The sequence below is a fragment of the Rhipicephalus microplus genome, unplaced genomic scaffold (assembly GCF_043290135.1).
Source record: "Rhipicephalus microplus isolate Deutch F79 unplaced genomic scaffold, USDA_Rmic scaffold_21, whole genome shotgun sequence".
Taxonomy (NCBI): domain Eukaryota; kingdom Metazoa; phylum Arthropoda; class Arachnida; order Ixodida; family Ixodidae; genus Rhipicephalus; species Rhipicephalus microplus.
The window spans coordinates 1,810,211-1,834,997 of record NW_027464594.1 but is presented as its reverse complement, the minus strand read 5'-3'; the positions used below and the strand labels follow the sequence as shown (position 1 = coordinate 1,834,997).

The following is a 24,787-nucleotide window of genomic DNA, read 5'->3' as shown; positions in this document are numbered from 1 at the left end:
CGCTTCCCTCTGGTTGCTCCTCAACAGTCTATCCTTTCATCGCGCGCGTCTATTGGGCTTCGTTTCTCCTTTTTCGTGTAATTTTGCCTTAGAGTGTGGAATGCAAACATGGAATCATTTATCACATTAGAACCTCTATAACACTGAAAAACATAGCCATAGGGAGGCTTTTATTACACCGTCACATCTTTCTACAACACTACAAAAACATATAGAAGCTTTCAGTGCACTTTTCACATACTCAAGGAACGAACACAAGCAAACATACAAATATTTACTGCACTGTGCTTCTATAGCACCACGAAAAGTTATCATGAAGGTTTCATTGCACTAGTTCCATTTTGAAACAACACAAGCATGTATACAACCATGTTTTTGCACTAGCATCTCTATAACTCAATGAAAACATATGAGACTTTTATTGCACTTGCCACAGCCTAAAACAAAGAACACAAGGAAACATAGAAACATTAATAACACTACCACCTCTATAACACTACAAAAACATGGCGAAGCGTCAATTGCGCTCGTGAAATCTTTCTATAACACCACAAAAACATATCGAAGCTTTTAGTGCACTTTTCTCATCCTAATACAATGAACACAAGCAAATACATTTTGCACTACACCTTCATAACATTACAGAAATATATGCCAAGTGCTAGCTCATTCGACTGAACAAACTTTAGCATTTGACACGCAATGTGAAAATTTCTGTACACCACTTGTATTTGCTATTCGAATTGACTAGGAGCAAGGAAATAATAATATCTGGGGTTGTAAGTCCAAAAACCACGATATCGTTATGAGAGATGTTGTAGTATTGGATTCGAAAATTTTGATTATCTGGTGTCTGACGTGCACTGACATCGCAAAGTACATCGGCACCTACAATAGGACAACAGAGCAATATACAATGAGGTTTGGGCATATGTAACCTCCTGCATAATAAGTTTGCTTTCATTCAATTTCATTTTGCAGCTTACAATTTCATATGAAGACAGTACCATATTCGACCAGTAGTGCGACGTTCCTTGACCTTTGTCGAAGGTATAACTTATCTCTTCCTAGTGTCCGCATAACGAAAAACAAATTTCAAGTATACTTCTTGCCGAAGATTTCATTTGACTGATACATTAACAGAAAATGAATGGCTTCAGATCAAGAAGTTTAATTAAAAATGTTTACTATAACACATTAATTACCATATTATACTAATTTTGTAGCAATACCGACTGCATTGAAAAAGAAACTCAGATTTGACGCTCTAAGAGAGAACTATTCATCATGGGTGGTGCCTGAAATGGTGAAAAAAAAAGTTCAAGGCATGAACTCTAATTTAGTAATGGTAATCCATTAGGAAGCTTACACACTGTTACGCTTGATGTTGCAGACTCTAGTGACATTGTCATCGGCTGAAACTGAGAATAATTTAGCTGCATGTTGAGGAACCCCAGGTGGCCGAAACTTTTAGTCTCCCCCTCCCCCCCCCCCCCACTGCGGCATCTCTCGTAATCATAATGTGGATGTGCGAAGTCAAACCCCAACTATAATCGCTATACCTCTAAAGTGAGTTGAATGGTAACGTAAACGTGGTGCCCTAATCGACACTTTGACACATTATGCGCATTCCAACGCTTTTGGAGCCACACTTGACAGATTGCCGAAGCTGTATCAAAAGCTCAGCATTTTTTTTATTTAATGCAAACCTCAGCCTGCAAAGAAAAAATGGGCTGCAGCCATCTGTGCTACATTGCGGCATGATGGAAATTTTTTGAAAGTTTCAAACTTTTCCTCAGCAGCCTTCCTTAAACTCTCTAATGAGCAGCTTGAATCGAGTAGCCGATATTCATTCACTCAAAAAAGTTGCTCACACTCATGCAGCAATTTTACAAGCAAGTCAGACGAAACTTTCAGTGGATTTCGTCCTTTATGTAGCATTTCAAGGCCACAAGCTCAGAAATGGCCTTGTTGCTGTCAACCATGCTTCCCTTGCATGTACAGCAAAGTTTGTACTTGTGAATGACAGCATATGCAATGGATCCACAAAAATAAAGAAAGCTATCCTCTTCCTTCTCACGCAGCTCTGAAATGCTCAAAGCTGGTCTTCTTCCTCCTCACACAGCTCTAAAATGCTCTCAAAGCTGGTATCCACCTGTTCGCTTAATTGCTTCTCGTATCCACCTTTATCTTTAAGAAAAGCTAAAAGATCTTGCGCGTCATCGACTGCATAGGAGCCATGGCGGCTTGGTTGCGAGAATTGTGCCAGCACGATTACCTGAAAGTTGCTATAAATTCTCTTGCACGTGGACTTGGTGCTTTAAAACGAATTGTGCTAAATAAATTCTCTAAGGCATCTGGCTCAGCCTGCTCAACATCAAAAACCTAAATTGCCTTTCTGCAATATACAGCTGGCGCAACTCCACAGCACAAAGTGTGGAGAGACACGCACCTGTTTAAAAGGCTTCCAGGAACTTTTACCTGTTCTGTCGACAATCACCATGTCTGTCGCCGTACCTATGAAAGTAATGAGAAAGTACTTCACTTCGTCTCCTTTCTGAGGGCAGAGCTCACTCAGAGCAGTCTTCATGGTTCGTGACGTCATGATAGTGAACCATAGGAAAACTTGTCCAAGGAAAAATGCTGTAGTGAGAGCTTCTTCTGGGAGATGATTTTTGTGAACAAGGTACCGAAGGCCAGCAGCTGCAGCATGGTGAAAAAGAGCGTGTGCTGTAGCAACGTTCGTCTTTTCGAAGTGCGAAGAGTCCAAGTCCCGCAGCTTCAAGTGTGGCAAGAGCTTCAGCTGATTCTTGGCGTCAAGTTCACAGGCCTTCTTTATGTGCTCTAGGGAGACCTGAGAAATATAGGACATAAGTATGCACTTTGACTTAAATGGTTATCAGTTTGTCAAAGCATAACATGTGCGTTACTAGTTAAGGGACCCCTGGTCACTAATTATTTGTTTTTACTTGCACGATTTAATTAATGGCTTTCTGTCTAATAACCACTTAACTGAATCCTAAATGGCCTGTAATATTTAGTGACAAAAAAATCGTAAATGAGGTTTATGCGGGAGCCAGCATTTTGAAAAGTGGACTGGCTGACAGCTTGTTTCGACAAGCAGATATGCCCACTTGTGGAAACATCAGCTGCAATACAGCCCCTGCTTACGAATTTTTCCTCCCTTGGATGCAATCCCATTGTATTTCTAATGTATTGCGTAATTAATGTTGGCAGCGCACAGAAAACCAGTCGTGCCAATTGCCATTATGGTGGATGCTTCTGACATAGCTGTTGGCACTGTTTTGCAACAGCTAGTTTACAATGCATGGCAGCCTATATCTTTATTTTCACGTATGCTTGAATTGCAAGAGACTCGCACTGAGCACACTCGCAGGCGTAGTTTTCTACAAATTGGAGGCAATTGGTTGGAAATATTTACAAGTCACGGCAACTTCTTGATGTTTATTGTCAAATGACGATAAAACTGATTATTTCATTGGCATCTAGAACGTGTGATAGTGCTCTTTATTTGGGACTGACCGCAGGGCTCAGTTTCTGTGTGAACTGTTTTCACGGCTTCGCTTTCAACATGCTCATGCCGGCTTCCCAATGAATACGCGCTACGAACGCATTGATATGGTCGCTAGCATAGACACGTTTGAGCAGCAGTGCCAGAGGCACTCTTGTTTGAATTTAGGCTTAGGTTTCCGATAGGCATACTGAAGAATGTTGCACAGCTCGATTCAGCGGTATTTATTTATTTCGCCAAATATTAAGCAAACTTGATTATGGTTGATAATGACGCAAGAACATGTGACACAAAAATTATGAAAGCACAAGGACGGGCACCGTACTCTCAACTAATTTTTATTAGTCGACTTACACATACATGAAAGCCCGTGGTCACAAAAAAAAAACAGATAAGGTGCTCGTCATTGTGTTTTTTTCCTTTTGTGTCTCGTATTCTTGTGCCGTTTTTAACCATGAACCCATACCAACTGTCAGCGCTACTAAACTACTGAAAAGATGCCGTTTACAGCACAGTGACAATAGCTGTTGCCGCTTGGCCGTAGTGGCTACATTAAGGCATGCGGAGTTACTTGCAAATGAAAAAACCATTTTCAACCTGGTATCGCCCGTTTCGTAACAAATAAAAAAACTAATTGACAGCATCTGTAATCCAGTGAACAGCTTGTGTTCACAAGCCAAGCCAATGCAGTGAAACTAGAAGGCAATACACAATGCTTACCTTGTTGCTTGGAGGGTTCTCTTTTTTAACAGTGGTGTCATGTAGAATTATCTCCTGGCCTCGAATAAGGTGACCTCAGATTTTATAGAGATGCGGGACATCAGCAAGGAAGTACTGCTGCCTTCCTTTCCCGCAAGGGTGAGGGTATGAAATTTTTGGATTCCCATACTTTGAATTTTCTATACCACATAGTTGCCAGATGGCCGTGTTTCCAGGTCTTAAGTCAGTCGCAACAGCGCTGACTGTTATGCCTACAGCTTCAGAATGCTTAATTACATCGAAAAGGCAGTTCTTTCTCTGTATCAAAAGATGAAGCTATCAAAGAAGAAATTCAGAAAGCGCACATCAGATAACTGTGTAAAAATAATTTTAGCAGAAGTGTGGCCTATATGCACAACTTTCTAGAAAAAAAGTGCTAGGGCAACATTCTAAATTGCATTTCATATTATATGAAGATACTAGACACATAACCTCCAGGAATAACAGCAATTAGCCTCAGAGCACTATGGGTGCGGTAAAGAAAATATGCGGGGCCAGGAAATTTAAATGTTCTAAAGTGGCACAGGCATGAAAAAAGCTTCACAACTTACATGTCAGCTGATAAGCAACGGCTAGTTTCCACCTGCTTGTCGACCCCGCCAGCATAAAAACAAGTGCATTGTTTGCAAGTTGGTTGTTTGTGTATAGATTTGAAGGGCGCACGGTTGGCTGACCTGAAAGAACAAAAGAAATACAATCAAGAAGTTAAAGACCACTCAGATGCATGAACATAACCATCTAAAGCATAGTCAGTCAATTGGTAAACTCAGTTATCCTACCTATAATGTTCCCTGTGGACGTGTCGTAATCAAGCCCAGGTGAAATCTGCATTTTGTCCTTTAAAAGACATGCATGTCTTTCCTCTGGGGTCATTGTAGCCACCTCCTCTTTCAGGGCTGAAAAACTTCATGCAGGATACCTGCATATAAATGGTTGGTTAGTTTTATTTTATATCATTTTTATGAACTCTACAAAATCAACTTGCTCAAAGTTTAGTGGTTCGAGCTTCTCAGGGGACGTCTGAAGTACTTCAGAAATGATAGTGTAGTGGTATTTACCAGGTTTGAACTTTGTGTGCTCAATGTGTCTCTGCAGGGTTCTTGTTGCTGGCAAAGGGGCAATGTTTTCTCTAACAAACTCGTATCCTTCGCTGCCACAGGCAACTTTTACGTGGAGCCCCTTTTGAAGCGATGCTGGGGACCAATACTTCCCTCGCATGGTTTCTTTTTCTAGTACATTGATTTGGTCACTAGAAAACACACGGCCAAATGACTCGCGAAGGCTGTCTCTCTCCTTTTCTGCCCCCGTAGGGGTGTCTGCGTAAGCAGGCGTTTGGTGTGTAGCGACAGCACGGACCCGAGCTAACGGTGGTTTTCGGCTCCCTCCCACGCCTAGCCGTGCGTGGCTGAGACGTGTCCGGGGAAAAGGGGATCCTGGGGGTGTAGCTGACGCTGGGTGCTTGGACCTTTAAGGCCCCTCGGCAGAGGCAACACACCCCTTTGGCCCTGGCTTCACGTAGACGGCACCCTCGGATTGACCCGCCTGAGGGGAATCGGCAGTCGCCTTTTCCTGTCTCCCCCTCACATCTTCGTCTTTTCTCTTACTTTAAATCTTTCCAGTCCTCTACTCTCTTCCGTTGGCTTCCGTGTATCCTGGCGGCAAGAGTTAACCCTGTGTGGCTATCCTACCTTGGATACACCATATTCGGTTATAGTGGTGGCGTACAGCTGGCGTCTGCGGGGCCTGTACTTACAGACCCTGCAGCGCCCCCTTGTAGGACTCCATGGTGGGTGGCTGGCACCACTGCCGAAAATAAACATTTACATATGGCTTGTTCCTTCCCCCCACTCCCTGATCGCCCTTAGAAAAGAGGGCGCACCGATGAAGTCTTCCAGTTTTTTTTGGTCACCAGAGAGTATCCTTTCCCCAATTTCACGTTATCCACGCTAACACACCCGGCAAACCAGTGCGAACACTTTCACTTTTTCTTGTTTCGAAGTCTCTGACAGAAATCTTTGGCCCAGGATATAAAGCATCGAGAATGGCAAGTGGTGACCTCCTGTTGGAGCTCCGCGACCAGAAACTATATGAAAAATTGTCTAATCTAGTGAAATTTGGAGATACCAAATTAATAGTAACCCCACACCGAACCATGAACACCACCCGTGGCGTTGTTTCAGATGATGACCTGTTAGGGCTGACGGAGGCTCCACTCCTGGAGGGTTTCAGCGAACAGAATGTCATCAACGTGAAGCGAATTAGGATGAGGCGTGATGGAAAAGAAGTCCAGACTAAGCACCTGATAATTACTTTCAATTCAAGTGTACTGCCCGACTCCGTTGAGGCTGGGTACATCAGGCTTCGAGTGAGGCCATATATACCGAACCCTCTCTGATGTTTCAAGTGCCAGTGGTTCGGCCACAGTTCACAGAACTGCCGAGGCCGCCTAACTTGCGCCAAATACAGTGCTGAAGAACACACATCTGAAGCCTGTGAAAACTCTCTTCACTGCGCGAACTGTAATGGAGAGCATGCCGCATACTCACGGTCATGCACATGCTGAAAAAAAAAACGGAAATTGTCACAATTAAAGTAAAACAAAACATTTCCTTTAAGGAGGCACGAAGGCAGGTGTCCTACCTACCAGAAACCAGCTTTGCCGAAGTGGCGCGGCAGGGGGCAGCGCCACGACGGCCTCCGGTGGCTGTCTGGCACAAGCGTAGTGAGCCGGCGGTGGCGCCATCCGCCCCCTCAGCGGTTGCAGCCAGTGGTGCTCCACCATCTAAGAAGTACCCACCAACCTCCGGGCTGGGGGCCGCGAAGGCCTCGTCTTTAGAGGGGAGGCCCTCAAAACAAATGCAGCGCTCGCAAGAGCGCTTGTCCAGTGCTTCGCAAGAGGTAATGGACAAAACTCCGAGCGTGAGGGCGCAGCAAGCGCTTAAGAATCGGTGCGACTCCGTCGACCGATCCAAAAAAGAAAAATCTCGTGTCATGTCCCGTGGAAAAGGTCCGTGAGGTAATTTTCCATCCTTGAGCACACAGCACAAAACACATCTAAAATGGACACACAGATTTTACAGTGGAATGTGAGAGGACTTCTCCATAACCTCGATGATATTAGAGAACTCCATAATAAACATACTCCGAAGGTGCTGTGTGTTCAGGAAACACATCTCAAGTCCACACAAACAAGAGAGAAACGAGAAAAAAGGAAGGCAGGGAGGTTAACCAGATGCTAGTATCCGGTATGCTACCCTACACTGGGGTTGGGGAATAGGGGGTTGAAAGAGAAAGGGAGAGTTAAAAAAATAAATAAGAGAAAAACACCGACACACACACACACACACACACACACACACACACACACACACACACACACACACACACACACACACACACACACACACACACACACACACACACACACACACACACACACACACACACACACACACACACACACACACACAAAATCAGTCCACTCAGAGGCGTTCCGACAGGCCAGTAGTTCGTAAGAAGCCCAGTAGCGCTTGCACGGCTTTCTTCTGTGACAACGAGTCATGACGATGGCGCAGTATACTTTCTTCTGACAGCGGCTGGTCATCTAACCTGTTTAGTTTATTAGAAAGGTGTTGCCTTTCCAGGTTGTATTTCGGGCAGTCACACAGGATATGTCGAATTGTTTCTTCATCTCCGCAGTGTGCAGAGTCGGCGGTGTCGGCCATACCTACGCGGAACGCGTACGCACGGGTAAACGCGACTCCCAACCATAGTCTGCACAGAGCATTAGCGTCGCCTCTTCGAATTTTTGTTGGAAGCTGCATGCTTAACGTTGGATCAAGGGATCGTAATCTTGCATGCGTAAAGAGAGGCTCATTCCAAAGAGCCATGGAGCGTTGGCGAGCAAGAATGCGGAGCCTCCTAGCAGCTTCCGTCCTTGAGAGAGGTATTGACTGGTCGTTGTCTTCTGTATGGGCTGATCGGGCAGCTTGATCAGCTCGTTCGTTACCGATAATTCCACAGTGGCTTGGCAACCACTGAAATATAACGTGGTGCCCTTTCTCTGTTATATGGTGTAGCATTTCTGCTGTTTCAAATACCAATTGCTGGTGTGGACCACGGCGTAGATTTGACAGAATTGACTGCAGTGCCGCCTTGCAGTCGCGAAAAATCGTCCACCGTTGCGTGCTTTGGTCGTTAATGAAATGCAGCGCAGCGCGAAGCGCTGCAAGCTCTGCTGCCGTTGTTGTGGTTGCATGAGCTGTCCTGAGTTTGATGGTTGTGGCGTGCGTTGGAATAACGACCGCCGCTGTTGAGCTGTTTGGCAGGACGGAGCCGTCGGTGGAGACGTGGGTGCAGTCTTGGTACTTCTCGTACAGCAGAAGTAAGGCGAGCCGCTTGAGGGCTGGTATTGAGAAATCTCGTTTTTTCTGGATGCCTGGTATTGTCAGGTTGATGACTGGCTGTTTGAGGCACCATGGAGGAATTGAAGGTCTCGCCGCGGGCGTAAAACCAGTTGGTAGGGAGTCACCATGTGTAGTTATTGTTCGACAAAAGGAAGTATGAGGTCTATCCTCTGGTAGAGAGGCTAGGTGGTGATGGGGAGTCCGGCCCACATGCCTTATGTGTGTTCTCAAAGCTTCAATTTCAATATGGGTCTGCACGAGGTGGTCTTTGGCTATAGCTATAGTCGCCATTGTTGAGGCACCCTGAGGCAGACCTAGACATATTCGAAGCGCCTGTGCCTAAACGCTTTGTATCATGCGTCGACTTGTTTTGCTGGCGTTTGATAATGCAGGCAGACTGTATCGTAAAAAGCCAAGGAAAAGCACCCTGTACAGTCGTAACATAGCTTTAGGCTGCTTTCCCCAAGTCTTGCCAGCGAGAAACTTGAAAAGATGGCATATGCCTGTCAATCGCTTTTTCAAATACGACACATGAGGGCTCCATGATATGTCTCTGTTGACTATGACACCCAAAAATTTGTGAGATCGACGATATGGTATATTTTGACCGTTAATTGACACCCTGTAATTCGACATGGGTTTGCGCGTAAATGCGAGAACAGCGCACTTTCCGGAGGAAATTTCCAGGCCTTGATTGCGTAGATACAAAGTAGTTGCAGTAGCAGCTCTCTGTATTTTCGCTCGTAACTGCAGGCGAGTTACCGCAGATCTCCAGATGCAGATGTCATCAGCGTATGTTGATAGATAAATATTGCTTGGTATGTGTGTATTGAGAGCGATTAGTGTTATATTGAATAGCACGGGGCTCAGTACACCACCATGAGGGACGTCACGACAACTGAAATGTGTAGACGTGTTCCCGGTCTCTGTACTCACAAAATAGGATCGCATTTGGAGATAACTGCGTATCCACTTAAACATTCGGCCACCCACTCCAATCTCTTCTAGTGCGGTAAGGACGGCTTCATGTGTAACGTTATCATAGGCTCCTTTGACGTCAAAGAACAGAGAGGCGCAAAGACGCGTATGGCCTTTCTCGTGTTCAACGTACGTGATTAGGTCGATGACGCTATCGATCGATGATCGACCACGTCGAAAGCCAGCCATGACATTTGGGTAGATCTCATGATACTTCAAGTACCACTCGAGTCGGCCGAGAATCATTCTCTCCATCACTTTACCCACGCAACTAGCCAATGCGATCGGGCGATAGGAGGAGAGTTCCAATGGTGATTTGCCAGGTTTTAGTAATGGTACTAGACGACTAGTTTTCCAACTTAAGGAGACAGTGCCCTCTAGCCAACAATCATTATATAGCTGAAGTAGAGCTATTCTCGCGCGCTCACCCAGATGACACAGGGCTCTGTAGGAGATTCCGTCAGGTCATGGTGCGGAGGTCCGTTTGCATGAAGCGAGTGCTGCTTTGAGCTCCTGAATGGTGAACGGGAAGTCCATACAGGAGTCACGTGGTGGCGGACAACTGCTCGAAAGTGGTGAGCTGCTGATGGCTGGAGTTTGCCCTGATAATCCGGCACAGAATTCTACAGCAACGTCTACATCTGGTCGATTTTGGTGAAGGGCTAAGGCCTTGAATGGTGACTTCTGAATGGGCGATGACCGCAAACCTCTAACTGTCTTCCATATCTGCGATAAAGGCTTACGAGGGTCGAGTGACTCGCAGAAAGTAATCCAGCGTTGGCATTCTAGCTTGCCCAACCGACGTTTGATCTTCTTCTGCATACGTCTAGCAGTCCGTAAATCTTCTATGTCCTTCGTGCGCCGGTATCTTCTTTCAGCTCGTCGTCGCAAGGCTCGGAGCCGCTCCAGCTCTATGTCGATGTCCGTGATTCTTACAGGGCATGGGATCGTACACACAGTCTCTTTTACGGTGCTCTTGATGGCCTCTTGTAAATCGAATATGTGGACTGAAATTTTTTTCGGTCCACTCTTTTAACCATGTCGCGCACTTTAGGAGGCGACAATCCTCTGATCTTGACGTATGTTGGAATGTGATCACTCCCGTGCGTTTCTATATCCGTGAACCATTCAGTATGTTTCACTAGGCTTCGCGAAACAAAAGCCAAGTCGAGACAGCTACTGTATGTGGAGCCACGTAAAAATGTAGGACTGCCATCGTTCAGTAACCAAAGTTGGTTGTCGGAGGCAAAAGACATTAAGCTTCTGCCCTTCATGTTGATATTCTGACTTCCTTATAATGTATGATGAGCGTTAAAATCCCCAATGATAACACACGGGTCAGGAGTTAACGCTATAATGTCTCGTAGTCTTTTTTGATCGAAACGGCTTGATGGTGATAGGTATGCGCCAACCACAGTGATGTTGAGCCTCCTCTTTTTCACTCTTAAGCATACGTATTGGTTTCCGCCATGAGGTGGTACAGGTTGAAGGATGTAAGTGAGGTCTCGGCGAATGTACACCAGAACCTTACTGCTTTCAGTAACAGTAGACGACATGAAAGGTTCGCATCCCGAGAGTAGTATTGCACTCGATAAGTTCGGCTCACAAATGACGATTACGAGAAACATACTGACGTACACAAATCGACGAAAGTCACCAATGCGCGATCTCAGTCCCCTGGCATTCCACTGCAGTATTGCTGCTTTACGAACCTCATTCCTGAAAGACAGTGGTGGGTTAGCCATGGTCTACTCTAGGGCTGCTAGCACTGGACTAAGCGTGTCCAGTACTTGAAGGGCACTTTTGGCTGACGGTGTATTCATGTCGCATAACAACATGCGAATGGTGTCCACTAATGATCTTAGCATCACCATCACGCGATGATCTGGCTTCCCGGCCGTTGCAGCATTTTGTGCTTGTTCTTGAGGCGGCTTCTGTTGAGGCTGAACAGGTCGTGTAGGCGGCTTCTGCTGAGGCTCAACAGATCGTCTAGGCTGAAGGGGTGGCCATTCCTTTGGAGAGAGAGATATTCCAGCATCTTCTCGTTCAGCGCAGATGTTTGCTGTGCTAGGAGCCGCGCTTGTCGATTTCACTTGAGTTTCTGACTTTCTCGTCAGATTTTGCACTGTCCTTCGTGAGGACCTTCGACGATGACGACGCCTTCGCCTTACTTTTTGCGCAGCTTCTCTGTGAGTCGAGTTGTCTCGCACCATTTGCCGCAGAATATAAATCTCTTTCTTATTCTGAGGACAGTCCTTGGAGGAAGCACTGTGAGCTCCTTGGCAGTTGGAGCATTTCAACGTAGTTGCATTACAGTCGTCTTCTGAGTGGTGTTCAGCGCATCGGGGGCACACTTCGGAATTTCTTCAAAAACCCTTCACGTGGCCAATCTTCTGGCCCTTGAAACACTGCATAGGCTTCGGAATAAATGGGCGAACCTGGTGACGGAAATGGCCAACCTTTACGTAGGAGGGAAGACAGTCACCCTTGAATGTTAGTCGCACACAACGAGAGTTGCCTAGGCGACCAGCATGTACAATGACGTTGTTTTCACTCACTGGTTTTATCAGTACAGGAAGAACTTCATTGGCGATTTCAGTGTCTACGTCATAGATAACTCCTGTTATGGTGTCACCATTCGCTGGTATGATGGATCGGACTTCGGTGTTTCCCAGCTCTGACACATGCTGTAGCGTGTTCAGGACAGTGCTTGCCTGTTGAGGAAGCGTAGATTGGCAGTAGTAGTCTGCGGCACAAACAGAATGGAGTGAGGCCATCGCAGAGGCGCTGTCCTTACAGTGGCTGTACTTGATGCCGATGATGCGTTCATGATTCTTCGTTTGGCCTTGCGGTAGAGCACAGGTTCGAAGTCGTCTTCCGAGGACTCGTAGTCTGATGCAGAGTACAGCTCGGTGTCCTCGCCCTCACTAGACGGATTACCACGCTTTCTTGAAGCAATGCCCGTGGATGAACTGGTACTGGGCGGGATCTCCGGGGATTGTACATCCATGACCGCGATGTAGGGGGCTGGAGACCTCGCTGTTGTGTTGTGGAACGCAGAAAAAAACAGCACAGACGGCAAGATGTGTTCTACAAGAGAATCACTTCGTTTTCCTTCCAGCGAAACCCCACACAAACGAACTTTTTAAAGCAATATGCCATCTTCCGCAAAGACCGTGACGACACTGCCGCCTCGTCGGATGGTGTCGCTATAATAGTTGATAAAGATGTTGCCTGTAAGCAATTAAACCTCCGAACTTCTCTTGAGGCAGTTGCTGTCCGAGTAGTGCTGTTCGGGAAGCTACTAACAATTACCTCTATTTACATTCCTCCTTGCTGTCAACTTTCGAAGACACAATTTCAAAGCTTCATTGATGAACTTCCTCCGCCTTATATAGTCGTTGGTGATCTAAATGCACATAATCTCCTATGGGGTGACTCCCGTTTGGATGCACGAGGACGCCTAATAGAACACTTTCTGTTTTCGTCAGGTGCATGTTTACTTAACACAAAAGAATCAACATATTATAGCACTACGCACAACACATACTCTTCTATAGACCTGAGAATTGTCTCGAGTACACTAATTCCTTATCTGGAGTGGTCTTTTCTGAAGAACCCCTTTGGGAGTGACCACTTCCCGATAATGTTGAAGCTAACTAAAGAAGATACATGCTCGCCTGACTTTCCTCGTTGGAACACCAAGTCAGCCAACTGGGAACTGTTCCGAGAAAACACATTTTTAGATGGAGATGACATTGCTGATTTTAATATAGACGATGCTGTGGCATACCTAACAGATTTTGTTATTGACGCGGCACTAAAATGTATTAAGCAAACTAACGGAATGACTAATAAGCGTCGCATGCCATGGTGGAACGACGATTGTCGGAAAGCGCGAAATAGTCAAAATAAAGCTTGGAGATTACTCCGAAATTACCCAACGGCTGAAAACCTCGTCAATTTCAAACAGGTGAAGTCACAAGCCAGAAGAACGCGTCGTCTTGCAAAGAAAGAAAGTTGGAATAGGTACATCTCTGGTATCAATTCTTACAGCGACAAAACAAAGGTTTGGAATAGGGTAAACAAGTTAATGGGTCGGGAGTCGCACCCCCTACCCTTGGTAAATAGCCGAGGTGAGAGCCTAGAGGAGCAGGCGGACTGCCTTGGCGAACACTTTGAATACGTCTCAAGTGCATCAAACTATACAGAAACGTTCTTAAAATTCAAAGAACGCGAAGAGCGGCAGCCCCTTAAATGTAAACATCCATCCAGTGAGACTTACAACTGCCCATTTATATTAGCTGAACTTAAGGCATCTCTTGCGTGCTGCAACAGCTCGGCGCCAGGTGTCGATCGTATAACATACGAAATGGTCAAGTACCTTCACCCCGAAGCACTAAAAACACTCCTAACCCTCTTTAATATCAAGTGGCCAGCTGGGTATATTCCATTGTCATGGAAAGAAGCTATAGTCATCCCAGTACTTAAACAAGGCAAAGATCCGTCCTTGGCCGCCAGCTACAGACCAATAGCGCTAACAAGCTGTCTATGCAAACTATATGAGAAAATGATAAACCGGCGCCTAATCCACTTTTTAGAAAGTAACAGTATACTAGACCCCCTTCAGTGTGATTTCAGATAGGGGAGGTCGACAACAGACCACCTTGTTCGCATAGAGACATACATCAGAGATGCGTTTATTCATAGGCAGTTTGTACTTTCGGTATTTTTAGACTTAGAGAAGGCGTACGACACCACATGGCGATTCGGGATTCTCCGCGATCTTGACACCATGGGCATCCGTGGGAACATGCTAAACACAATTAAAAGTTATCTGTCTAACCGAACCTTTCGCGTAAAAGTGGGAAATGCTCTCTCTAGAAATTTACCCAAAAGACTGGTGTTCCGCAAGGGGGCGTGCTTAGTTGCACACTCTTTCTTGTAAAAATGAACTCCCTGCAGTCGGTCATTCCAAGCGCGATGTTTTATTCCGTGTATGTTGATGATGTGCAGATGAGTTTCAAATCATGCAATATGTGTATCTGCGAACGACAAGTTCAACTTGGAATGAATAAATTCTCTAAATGGGCGGATGACAATGGTTTTAAAATAAACACGAAGAAAAGTACTTGCATACTTTTCTCCAACAAACGAGGGGTAATGCCACTACCAAATGTTACGATCAAGGGAGACCAACACTCTGTGAGCAGCGAGCATAAATTCCTGGGAATCACTTTAGATTCTAAGCTGACGTTTATTCCCCATATTAAATATGTCAAAATGAAATGTTTGAAAGCGATGAACGTCGTAAAACTCCTGTCACGTACAACATGGGGTAGTGATCGAAAGTGCCTCTTGAAGTTATGCAAAAGCCTTGTCGGGTCGCGCCTTGATTATGCCTCTATAGTTTACCATTCCGCAACGCCAAGTGGATTAAAAATCCTAGACCCCGTTCACCATCTGGGTATCCGACTTGCAACCGGTGCTTTCAGGACAAGTCCGATCCAGAGCCTCTATGTAGAGTCGAATCAGTGGTCACTTCACCTGCAGCGATCCTATAGCAGTTTCACATATTTTATAAAGGTACACGCAAACATCAAGCATCCATCTTATTCAACTATAGACGATATGACCGCTGCCACCCTCTTCCATAATCGACCCACAGTGAGAAAGCCGTTCTCTTTGCGTGTGAGAAACTTAAGTGAGGAAATGGGTGTTCCGCTGCTAGAACTTTGTCCTACGCCCACAGCGATACTTTTACCGCCGTGGCAGTGGCAGCTTATACACTGTGACACCTCATTTGTCGAGATCACTAAACACGCACCAGAAGCACATATTAAAATGCATTTCCGAGAACTTCAGTCCAACTACTCATGCGTAGAGTTTTATACCGACGCTTACAAGTCGCATTCAGGGGTGGCTTATGCAGCTGTCGGACCATCCTTTTCGGAATTCGGTGTGCTGTACCCTGAAACAAGTATATTTACGGCTGAGGGTTATGCACTATTGTCGGCTGTGAAGCATGTACGGAAATCAAACATACAAAAATCAATTATATTTACAGACTCATTAAGCATCATAAATGCATTAAGATCATTTTTAAGATTAAGAAATCCGGTAATAATTTAGTTGTATTCCGTCCTATGTACTGCATACATGTCCAACCAGCATGTTACTATTTGCTGGGTACCTGGCCATAGAAGTATCGAGGGCAATGTGTTAGCTGACCGAATGGCCACGTCAATTATATTGCGGGCTATTAACCCTACTGCTACTGTCCCTGCAACAGACCTAAAACCCTTCCTACGTAAGAAACTGCGACGCCACTGGCAACGCTTGTGGGACACAAAAATAAATAATAAGCTTCACTTGATCAAGCCGCAGTTAGGTTACTGGCCCTCCGCTACGAGAACACGGCGAACTGATGTCCTATTCTGTCGCCTCAGAATAGGACACACTTATGGTACCCATAGCTTTCCGCTGACTGGCGATGAACCTCCTACTTGTAGTCGATGTGGCGAGAGGCTAACCGTCTTCCACGTTCTCTTGGAGTGTCCGGAAGCTGAAAGAGAAAGAAAGAAATATTTTCCTTTAGCATACCGCTATCATCTTCCCTTACATCCGATTATGTTTCTCGGCGAAGAGCCGCTTTTTGATGCAAAATCAGTTTTAAGCCTTTTTAAGGATGCAGTATTGAATTTTTTTAGTCCAACACTGAATGTTTTTAGCCCAACAAGTTCATAGCGAATTCTCTGTTCAGAGGATGCCGCTGTGATAGCAGCTTTCATTGAGCCCAGGCCTCCATGCTCTTGTTTTAAGGGCTCTGTCGAGGCACTGGTGCTCCATGCCAAGTTTTTATTTCACACACATATCACTTTTAAACCATTTTTATGCCTCCATAGCACACAACATTTGTCATTGCCATAATTTTACTATATGTATATTTTTACGCACCTACAGCGACTGTTTTTTAGACCTATTTACAGCCACGTCACATCTGTTTTATCCACACTGCACATCGCACAGTTCATTATCATCGCTCTGGCGCTCTTTGGCCATATCTGGCCCTTGCGCCAATAAACTCCACTAATCATTTAGCTGCTTTTCATTTTGCAGTCGACAACGGCCAGTCCTCCCGCTTCTGAGCGTTGAAGTGCAGCTTAACCCACGCAGCTTCATTTCAGCAAACAGCTCGGCCGATGTGAAAAAGTTGTCGCAGAACACTTCTTTTCCTGCGTAGCCCTCTGTCAAACGGACAACTATCTTTATTCTGAAGTCCTGTCGGCTCAGACACAAGGTTTTCGCCGTAAAACTCAAATTTGTACACAGAGCCTGATCTACCAGCGAGTGTCCACACTTTATATTTTCATTATATAGACTTTCAGGCTGTGTCTACCTTTGAAAGGTATAATCATTTCATCCACTGCGAGACATGGTTCCATCTCAGCGGCATTCAAGAAGTTTTTGTTGAGGCGCTGCAAAACAGGCCGCACTCTGTAGAGGCGATCATATCTATCTTGTCCTTTCTTTTTCTCGTCATCGTTGTTTGCGGCGTGAAAGAGCGAAATAATTTCATCGAACCGGTTTCGGGGCATGCTATCTGCAACGTGTGCCTGACGCAGCAGTCGCGACGAATACATGCGCCTGAATGGTAGACACACAACTGACATGTAGAGAATAATCCCAAGAAATTTTCTAATTTCGTCGATCCTGATTGGTTTCACTTTGCTCTTGTCGTTCTGAACTCGGAAGCGACTTGTTTCGAACGTCAGGTGTTCCATCAAATCCTCATCGACGAGCTTCGAGAATATGTGGAGTGGCGTTTTCGCTTCATAAGGAGTAACCAGCGAAACAAGTTCGCTCTCCGGGAAGCCTTCATTCAAAGGGACATCTTTCTTCACCATATGCCAAATCTTTTTTGCCTTATTTTTTACTGTGGACGATTGTTCCACTTCCAAGTCTTCGTCATCTGACGAGTCCTATATGTACTTGTCGATGGGACCTTTGCTTGACGGCTCTGCCTCAATGCGTTCGTTATCCGAGCTGTCCAGATCGGGACATTCGCTTCCGCTAGGCCACTCAAAAAGTATGACCTGTATATCTTCGTCACTCAGTCCACGTCTGAAACAAGGTAAATAAAGTCTAAACGCAAGTTTCACGACATGTATTTTACCACATAACAGAGAAATGTTTGTCCATAGCCGTGCGGCAGCAACGCAGGCCTTACTACCATGAGGAATTTCACATGCACTTCGCTGAACTCTCTAGGCCTGACGTCCACATGCGTGGACGCCGCCACAACACCGCACGTTAAACAACCTTATAGGAGCTCGCATTGCCACAAAACTTGCACAAAAACAAGATATGCCCTTTATTTTTTAGAATACCACCAAATCACAAAGAAATTTTTAGAAATTTAGGGTGAACTTTAAAAAAAAGGCAGGCACCTACCTGGAGGAGCGACTTGTGGAATACGCCATGTACCTGTGTCTGTTTGACGGCGTTCCATGAAAGCTATTGCCATGTGGTGGTGTTTTTATGAAACATCAAAGCAGCGCCAATATTTGAACTCAGTTTTACGGCGAAGCGCTCGCTAGAATAGACACACTTTGCTCTTGTGTTTTGTCCACATATGTGGACGTTGGGATACAAGGATGCGTTGAGCGTTGGGGATGATCTCTATCATCTGATGCTCTATTTTGAGGTCTGGGCGTACTGCATGTGTCTTGTAAGCATAAGGCTTAGCCACACAGGCGGCTATTCCTCGAGCTTTGTTCCCAAGTCAGTGTCGACGCCGCGAATCATGCCTCGGCTCGTGATACCGGCAGGTGAGAGGTAGGCCGTTACCGGGTGTCTCTGGTCGGTGAGAATTATCTCGGTTACTCGACTGTACGCTGCTGCATTAGTAGCACTGGGCGTACTGAGGACAAAAATGTTTTGCATCGAGTTGGGACAAATAATGTCCTCCTCCGTTACCGACGGCGCTAGCTGAGCTGCCATGGTTAGTGCGGCGAGAATCCTGTGCGGGCTGCAGGATTGCACGTTGAGGCCGCCTCCCGGTCGCACGATGCACTCTAAGCCAAAAAAGAGCAACAAGGGTATAGGGGTTGCTCCTTTCAGGGAGCAATTGCATTGCCACTCCCATTACTCTCCTAAAAGAAGGAACCGTTGCTCTCCTTTCAGTTCCTCCTTCGGGGGATGAACAGTTACTCCCTCCAGTTCCTCCCTGCAGACCAACAGTTACTCCCACCAGTTGCTCCCTGCCGACCAACCATTACTCCCACCAGTTGCTCTTCTAAGAGCAACAGTTACTCTTTACCGTTCCTCCCACGTGTTCGCAGTTACTCTTTGAAAACCAACTGCACATGCTTCCAGTTACTCCTTGGGGAAATGAGTATTTATCTCGAGTATGCTTGTCACACGCTTAACACATGGCGAGAGCTCCTTGGAAGAGCACTGCTTGGGTGCTTCTAACACAAAAAGTGGACAATATTGAAAGGAAAATAAATGCTTTATTGTTCTTTTTATGAGGCGACGTGTGACCACACGTAAAAGTAGACTTCGCCACACCACAGCCAGCACTAAACAAACACCGTAGTACATCAAAGGTTTTCTGCGTCATCCGTGGAAAAACAATCTTGAATTTCTAGCATAGGGCAGTTTGTGTCATCATTGGCGAGAGAAGGGCAACTTCTCCAATTCTGAAGAACTCAAGTTTCGCAGCTGGTGTTTCCATCAGGCTAGCGCAGCAGAACGTCACCGCAGGCATATGTGAAGCATCTCATTGCTGCAAGAAAAAAAATAGAAGTGTGAGGTTAAACATGCCAGAATCAATTCATAACAATGAGTCACACACACTGCAGCAGCGCTTACATTCTAGGATGTCTACTGCAAAACGAAATGTGAAAAAAAGGAAGGTTCGGCCAAACGTTACTTGGCAAGCCATGTAAATGCTGATGTGGTAGACGCTCTTCACATGATGTCTCAGACAGCAATATTCTGGAAGAAAATGTGCAGCACCTCAACAAGGCATATTTGTAGCAGTTAAAGATACCCTTAGGTTCAGTTAACTTGTTTCCTATACACAGCTGAGTGACATTTCTATGAGCCCATTCACCAATGGGCATTCTAAATGAGGTCATGTGTGTGGCAAATAACACGTACTGTCCGCTCATGTTAAAATACTTATTTAGCTCGTGCACATAGTTGCTCTCGATTCTACTGTTCTATCATACGCTGCTGCGTCTTGATTTGTGCAATACCTGTAGGCACAAGCCAAGCATGCAAAGCCTGCTTGAAAGCAACCATTTGCAGAGGCTACATGATAATCTTCAGTATATTTCTTTGTACCTGACGCAAACGGCTGGACAAAACTATAGACAAATAAATGTAGACCGTGCTACCTTCAAAAAATGCTTTAAATTTAGAAAACTAGGGTGCATTTGTTCACTCGGTTGACGAGTCACAGCCACGAGATATGTAAACGAAGCAATATATCTTAAGGCATGCACAGATATTCTGATTCTTTGTTTGACAGTGTCACAGATAGCTTGCCAATACATATATATTTGAGAGCAACAAGATGTGAAGCTTTTATTAGTTCAACGTCTTGTTGGTTCACAGCCAAACAGGTTACTGCTTGTTAGACAAATTGGAATAAGCACACCATGCTTTCCAAAAAAAAGCATTATTAGAAGTTAGCTCCCGGTGTGAATGTCTGCCTATTTATTTTGTACTGCCTTCTACATGTGCCACAAAGACATTTGTTGAGGATGTGCTACCAGTCAAGCCAAGATCGCATACTTGGTCAATGTGATGGAAATACAAACGTTAGAAACACTGCCACCTCTAGTAAGAGCATAACACTTCAGTATCTTAGACTAGCAAAGAGGTGCACAAGAAAGTTAAGCCCACTCTTGCGGAACTTTGAACGCGAATATTTCAGAGTGGGGGAGGTCAACATGCTGTGGCACTTTTAAACCCACGAAACATCTGCAGAAAACAGGGTAAAGGCAAGTCAAGAAACGCTGTTATGAAGGCCTGCGCATGGACAGCTTTGTGAATCTAGGCCCAAGTGTTATGCCTTGTGCAAGCCAAAATCCATGTAAATAGAGAAAGCATACTTTTAGGAGTACCAGCGTAAACAAATCTTGGCAGTTGGCTTTTTAGTACAAACAGCAATCCCTGCAATGAAAATATAAACATTTTATCTTAATGGTAACAGTGTGAGCACACACACGGGCCAGAGGAGCCATGTCGAATTGTCATAGCCAGTGTAACCATGTGGCATAATGAACTATTCTCTGGCCAACACATGCACAGTTTGCCCCTAAAATGCGATGCTTTCATATACGTAGTACAAAAAGTCTGCACTTACCAAAATTCACTTGCTTTCTGTACTTTAGCATCGTTGGGAGCATCCTTATCTGCAGTATAACCAAATTTGTGTCATATCTCTGAAAAAAAAGTAAAAGACATGCATCAAATATTGTTTCATTTGGTAGCAGTGAGGTCAGGTTAAGAACAGCCAAGTGGGAATCAGCCTAATTATGTGCATGCGGCAAATCCCAAACGGCGTTATTGAGGTTGTCGAAATTTTCGTCGATTGGTATGAACGTCGATATGTGACTTCAACGGCATGCCAAGTTTTCACAGCGCATAAAGATTTCATGATGCAGAATAATGACAGCGCTAACGAGAACATACAGCATTTATGATTGTCTTTTACAATATTCAGTTTTGCTAAGGTTTCGCATCACTAAAGAAATCTGAAAGATTTGGGTCATTCCTCCTCCAATTGTTCAGTCAATATGTAAACTGCTCGCTTGATGGTGCGCTTATAAAATAGTACGTTCAGCGCAGAGGTGAAGCAAGTGACGCAGTGATGTGGGCATATTTTTTTTTAGGCGTGCGGGGAGGGGGGTGGGGTCCGCTTATCTGAATAGGCCGGGCAAGCGAACATGGTCGTCAATTTGGGCTCCCTACGCCCGGTCTAAAAAAATTCTGTGCGCAACCGCCTGGCTATGCTAGTGAAGTGATGCGACAATGATTTGTTCACTTACTGATTTACATACACTTTACATCTCTAAAAAATGCGGCCCAAGGCCCCAACACTCAGCCGTTAACATTACATAAAGCCAATGGTAGAGAAGTGCCAGTATGAATGCAGCTACAACCCCGCCCCAATGTTTTTTCAAGCGAGGTAGTGTTGCGGAAATGAACTTTTAACTGCAAAAGTACACTGGCACTGCAGTGGTGACAGGGGAAGCAAGAGGGTATGCAGGCGGTAATAGAGGTAATTTAGTCCGATACGGCTAGCAATTGATACGGTGAATAAGAGCAAATCATTTCTCTTTCAATAGCGCAACCACTCAACAATGTATTGTAAGAGCATTAAATGTTGCTGGAAATGCCACTCACCTGCACGCTGATGCATGCACAGTCCTTTGTCCGACGAGCGAACAGGCTTGCAGATAGCTGAAGACGTGTTTACGATGTGTTTGTTCCACCCAGCAGCAAAATCCACAACTACTTCGTGCTCCATAAAGATAAATATACACTAACCTTCATCACGAATAAGTAGAAACGCAAATCTGCGACACACACACACGATCAAAACATAGCTCACAAGCTCGCACGTCCATGTGCTCGGCAACCACAGACCATATGAAAATGAGTAAGTAGTGCGAACGCGAACCTAGTTGCGCCGAAAAAAAGAAAAAGTCGAACAGTGGCAGCACAGGCGTCAGCGCAATAATTTCAGTGTGTTCTCCTAATACAATTATAAAAAAACTGAGGTACACTAAAACTCATAAATAAATATAAAGAGTTGAGTGTAATTTTTATTTAGTGCTAGTCAACATAAACATTGAACAAAAATTACTTTGTAACTTACATCGTTTGCTACACTAGCGCCAGACTTGTCGTGCGGGCGCAGATGGCGCAGATTTGTCATTCTGCCCTCAAACTACACGGTGAAGCGTGCTACTAAGTGTATGGCTGATGAGAAACGCGTCTGGGTCCGCTTTTTTTTTCTTCTCCGATATATCTGGGCGGGGCGGGGGGGGGGGGGGGGGCTCCTTATGCACGTGTTTCGGTGCTTGATCGACTTTGACGCCCTTACTTCGCGGACGAACGGCGTGTCTAGGCTTTTTTTATCGTTGTTTTGCACGTGTTTCGGCGTTCGGTCCGCTTTGACGTGCCAACTCTCCATTCTGCTGCTGCGTGTGTTAGGTATTTACCGTACTGTATTCTCAGGCCTTCTGTGTTCAGCCAGCGCTGCTATCTTATTATCTACGGATGCTAAAATAAATCACTGATTTGGTTTGGTGAAGTTTGGCACACAGAACAAACAATAATCTGGTCCATGAATATCATTGTGGGCGGCATGCATATTTGTGTGCGGTGTCCTGCCGGGGAGTAACCGTTGCGTGACGAGAGCATTTACAGCGGTTCCTCCTTCCGTTGCTCACTTACAAACTTAAGATGAATACAATTGCTCCCCCATTCTCGAACAAGTCGGCCATCTTGTTCCGCTTGGTCTTTTCGGAGAGTAACAGTCGGTCTGAAGGAGTAAAAACAGCCGTTGCTCCCATTTTGGCCATTTTTGGCTTAGAGTGTGACTTGATTGTGACTATACGTGGCATCGCCGGCAGTTGGCTCGCAGCCGCGACGCGTCGTAGAGTAGCGTTAGGTGTCACTGTCGCGCCTCCTTGCGTTCCAGACTGGCGGGCTGCGTGTGACTTCGCGCGCGATTTTTGCCGTCTTTTTAGAACGGAGAACCATCCGTTTCCTTGTAATTCCTCAGGGATGACGTCGTCCTCTTGCATGGCAATCTGCTGCGGCATCTGGCACCTGGCGTGCGAGCGCCGTAGGCGGGGAGGCTGGCCTAACCTCGCCTAGGTTTAGCTCGCCGGTGCAGTGAAAAGGCCTCTAAAATGATGAAAAACGAGCCAACCTTGGTGAACCAGGTGTCGAAATGTTCAGGTGAACTTCGCGGAAGAGGGTCCGTGCAGCTCGGGAAGATTCGAGGCCGTTGACCGGTCAGAATTGGCATTCGCAGCGGAGCGCGATGGGTGTGCGTCCGCACACCAGTCTGAGAGACGCTAGCTCCCCCTGTACATAAGAGCTTCCGCTTCAATTCATTAGGCTGCCCTCACATGTTACAGGACGAGGGAAATGTGGTCAGGTGACCACGTGAGAATTAAGCTGTGTGTTTATTGTGTTTTAGAATTTCTGGTGGAATATATTTGAACTGCGTGTCCCTATCCCTACTCTTCTTACTTCACTAATCTCTTACACTTTCAGTCTATGCAATCTAGTGGTAAAACATGTAAAACGATGAGGTCTTGAAAAGTGTTAAAAATCCCCTTTATATTGACAGCAAAGGCATATTTAAACTGCACACTCAAATTGGCACTGTGCATCCTGGGCAGCCCTCGTTCTTTATACACGGCTTTCACATGATACCATCACTGCTTCAGTGCTACTGAAGCGACAATATTAGAGAAAAGCTGCACAAACTGTAGGTACGAGCCATACGACTATGAAGATGAAGAAATAGCAGGCATTGTAAGAAAATTTGCATGTTCACAAGTAAATACAAATGAAGATACACCTAAAATACAAACCTGTATATATTAACACCATCGTAATGTAAACGAGGCAGCAGCAACGACGTGACTGACAAAACTTGGGTGCGGCTGCTGGGATGCATGGCTGCTGGCACGTACTTGCACGTACTTGGTGCGTAAACAGAGACAATCGGCCAAAGTCCGAGGTGCACTGGCTGTAGATCGAGTTTGCTGAGCCCGTTCGGTGCCGCACAGACAACACCTTACAACGTCAACGAGGAATTTGAACTTCGCGCTCCCTCTGTGGTGCTACTATACAGTGTTCAGTACGACGATGCTGACCAAGTGGCGTTGCCATGGGCACAGTTTTTTTTAATGGGCCGCTTTTTGCACACCATATGCCACTAGTTGATACAAGGCAGCTGTTAAACGCAACATACTGTTCAGAACTGATAGAGCAAGCGTGTCCTCACTATATGAACGAGGTGCGGTTATGCAACAAAGCGGATCTCTCTTGTGTATGGGAGTGCGAAACT

The 24,787-nt window shown here is 45.5% G+C and overlaps 1 long non-coding RNA gene and 1 pseudogene across 1 annotated transcript; both read right to left on the bottom strand.

Annotated features, from left to right (window-relative positions):
* Positions 1 to 1,913: 1,913 nt before the first annotated feature.
* On the bottom strand, positions 1,914 to 18,158 carry LOC142785392 (uncharacterized; annotated as a pseudogene).
* Positions 18,159 to 19,170: 1,012 nt separating this feature from the next.
* LOC142785385 (uncharacterized) lies at positions 19,171 to 22,375 on the bottom strand. Its single transcript, XR_012888950.1, has 3 exons — positions 22,099 to 22,375; positions 21,056 to 21,134; positions 19,171 to 20,862 (listed from the first exon to the last, which is right to left on the bottom strand). It is a non-coding gene; the product is annotated as an uncharacterized LOC142785385 (long non-coding RNA).
* Positions 22,376 to 24,787: the final 2,412 nt, after the last annotated feature.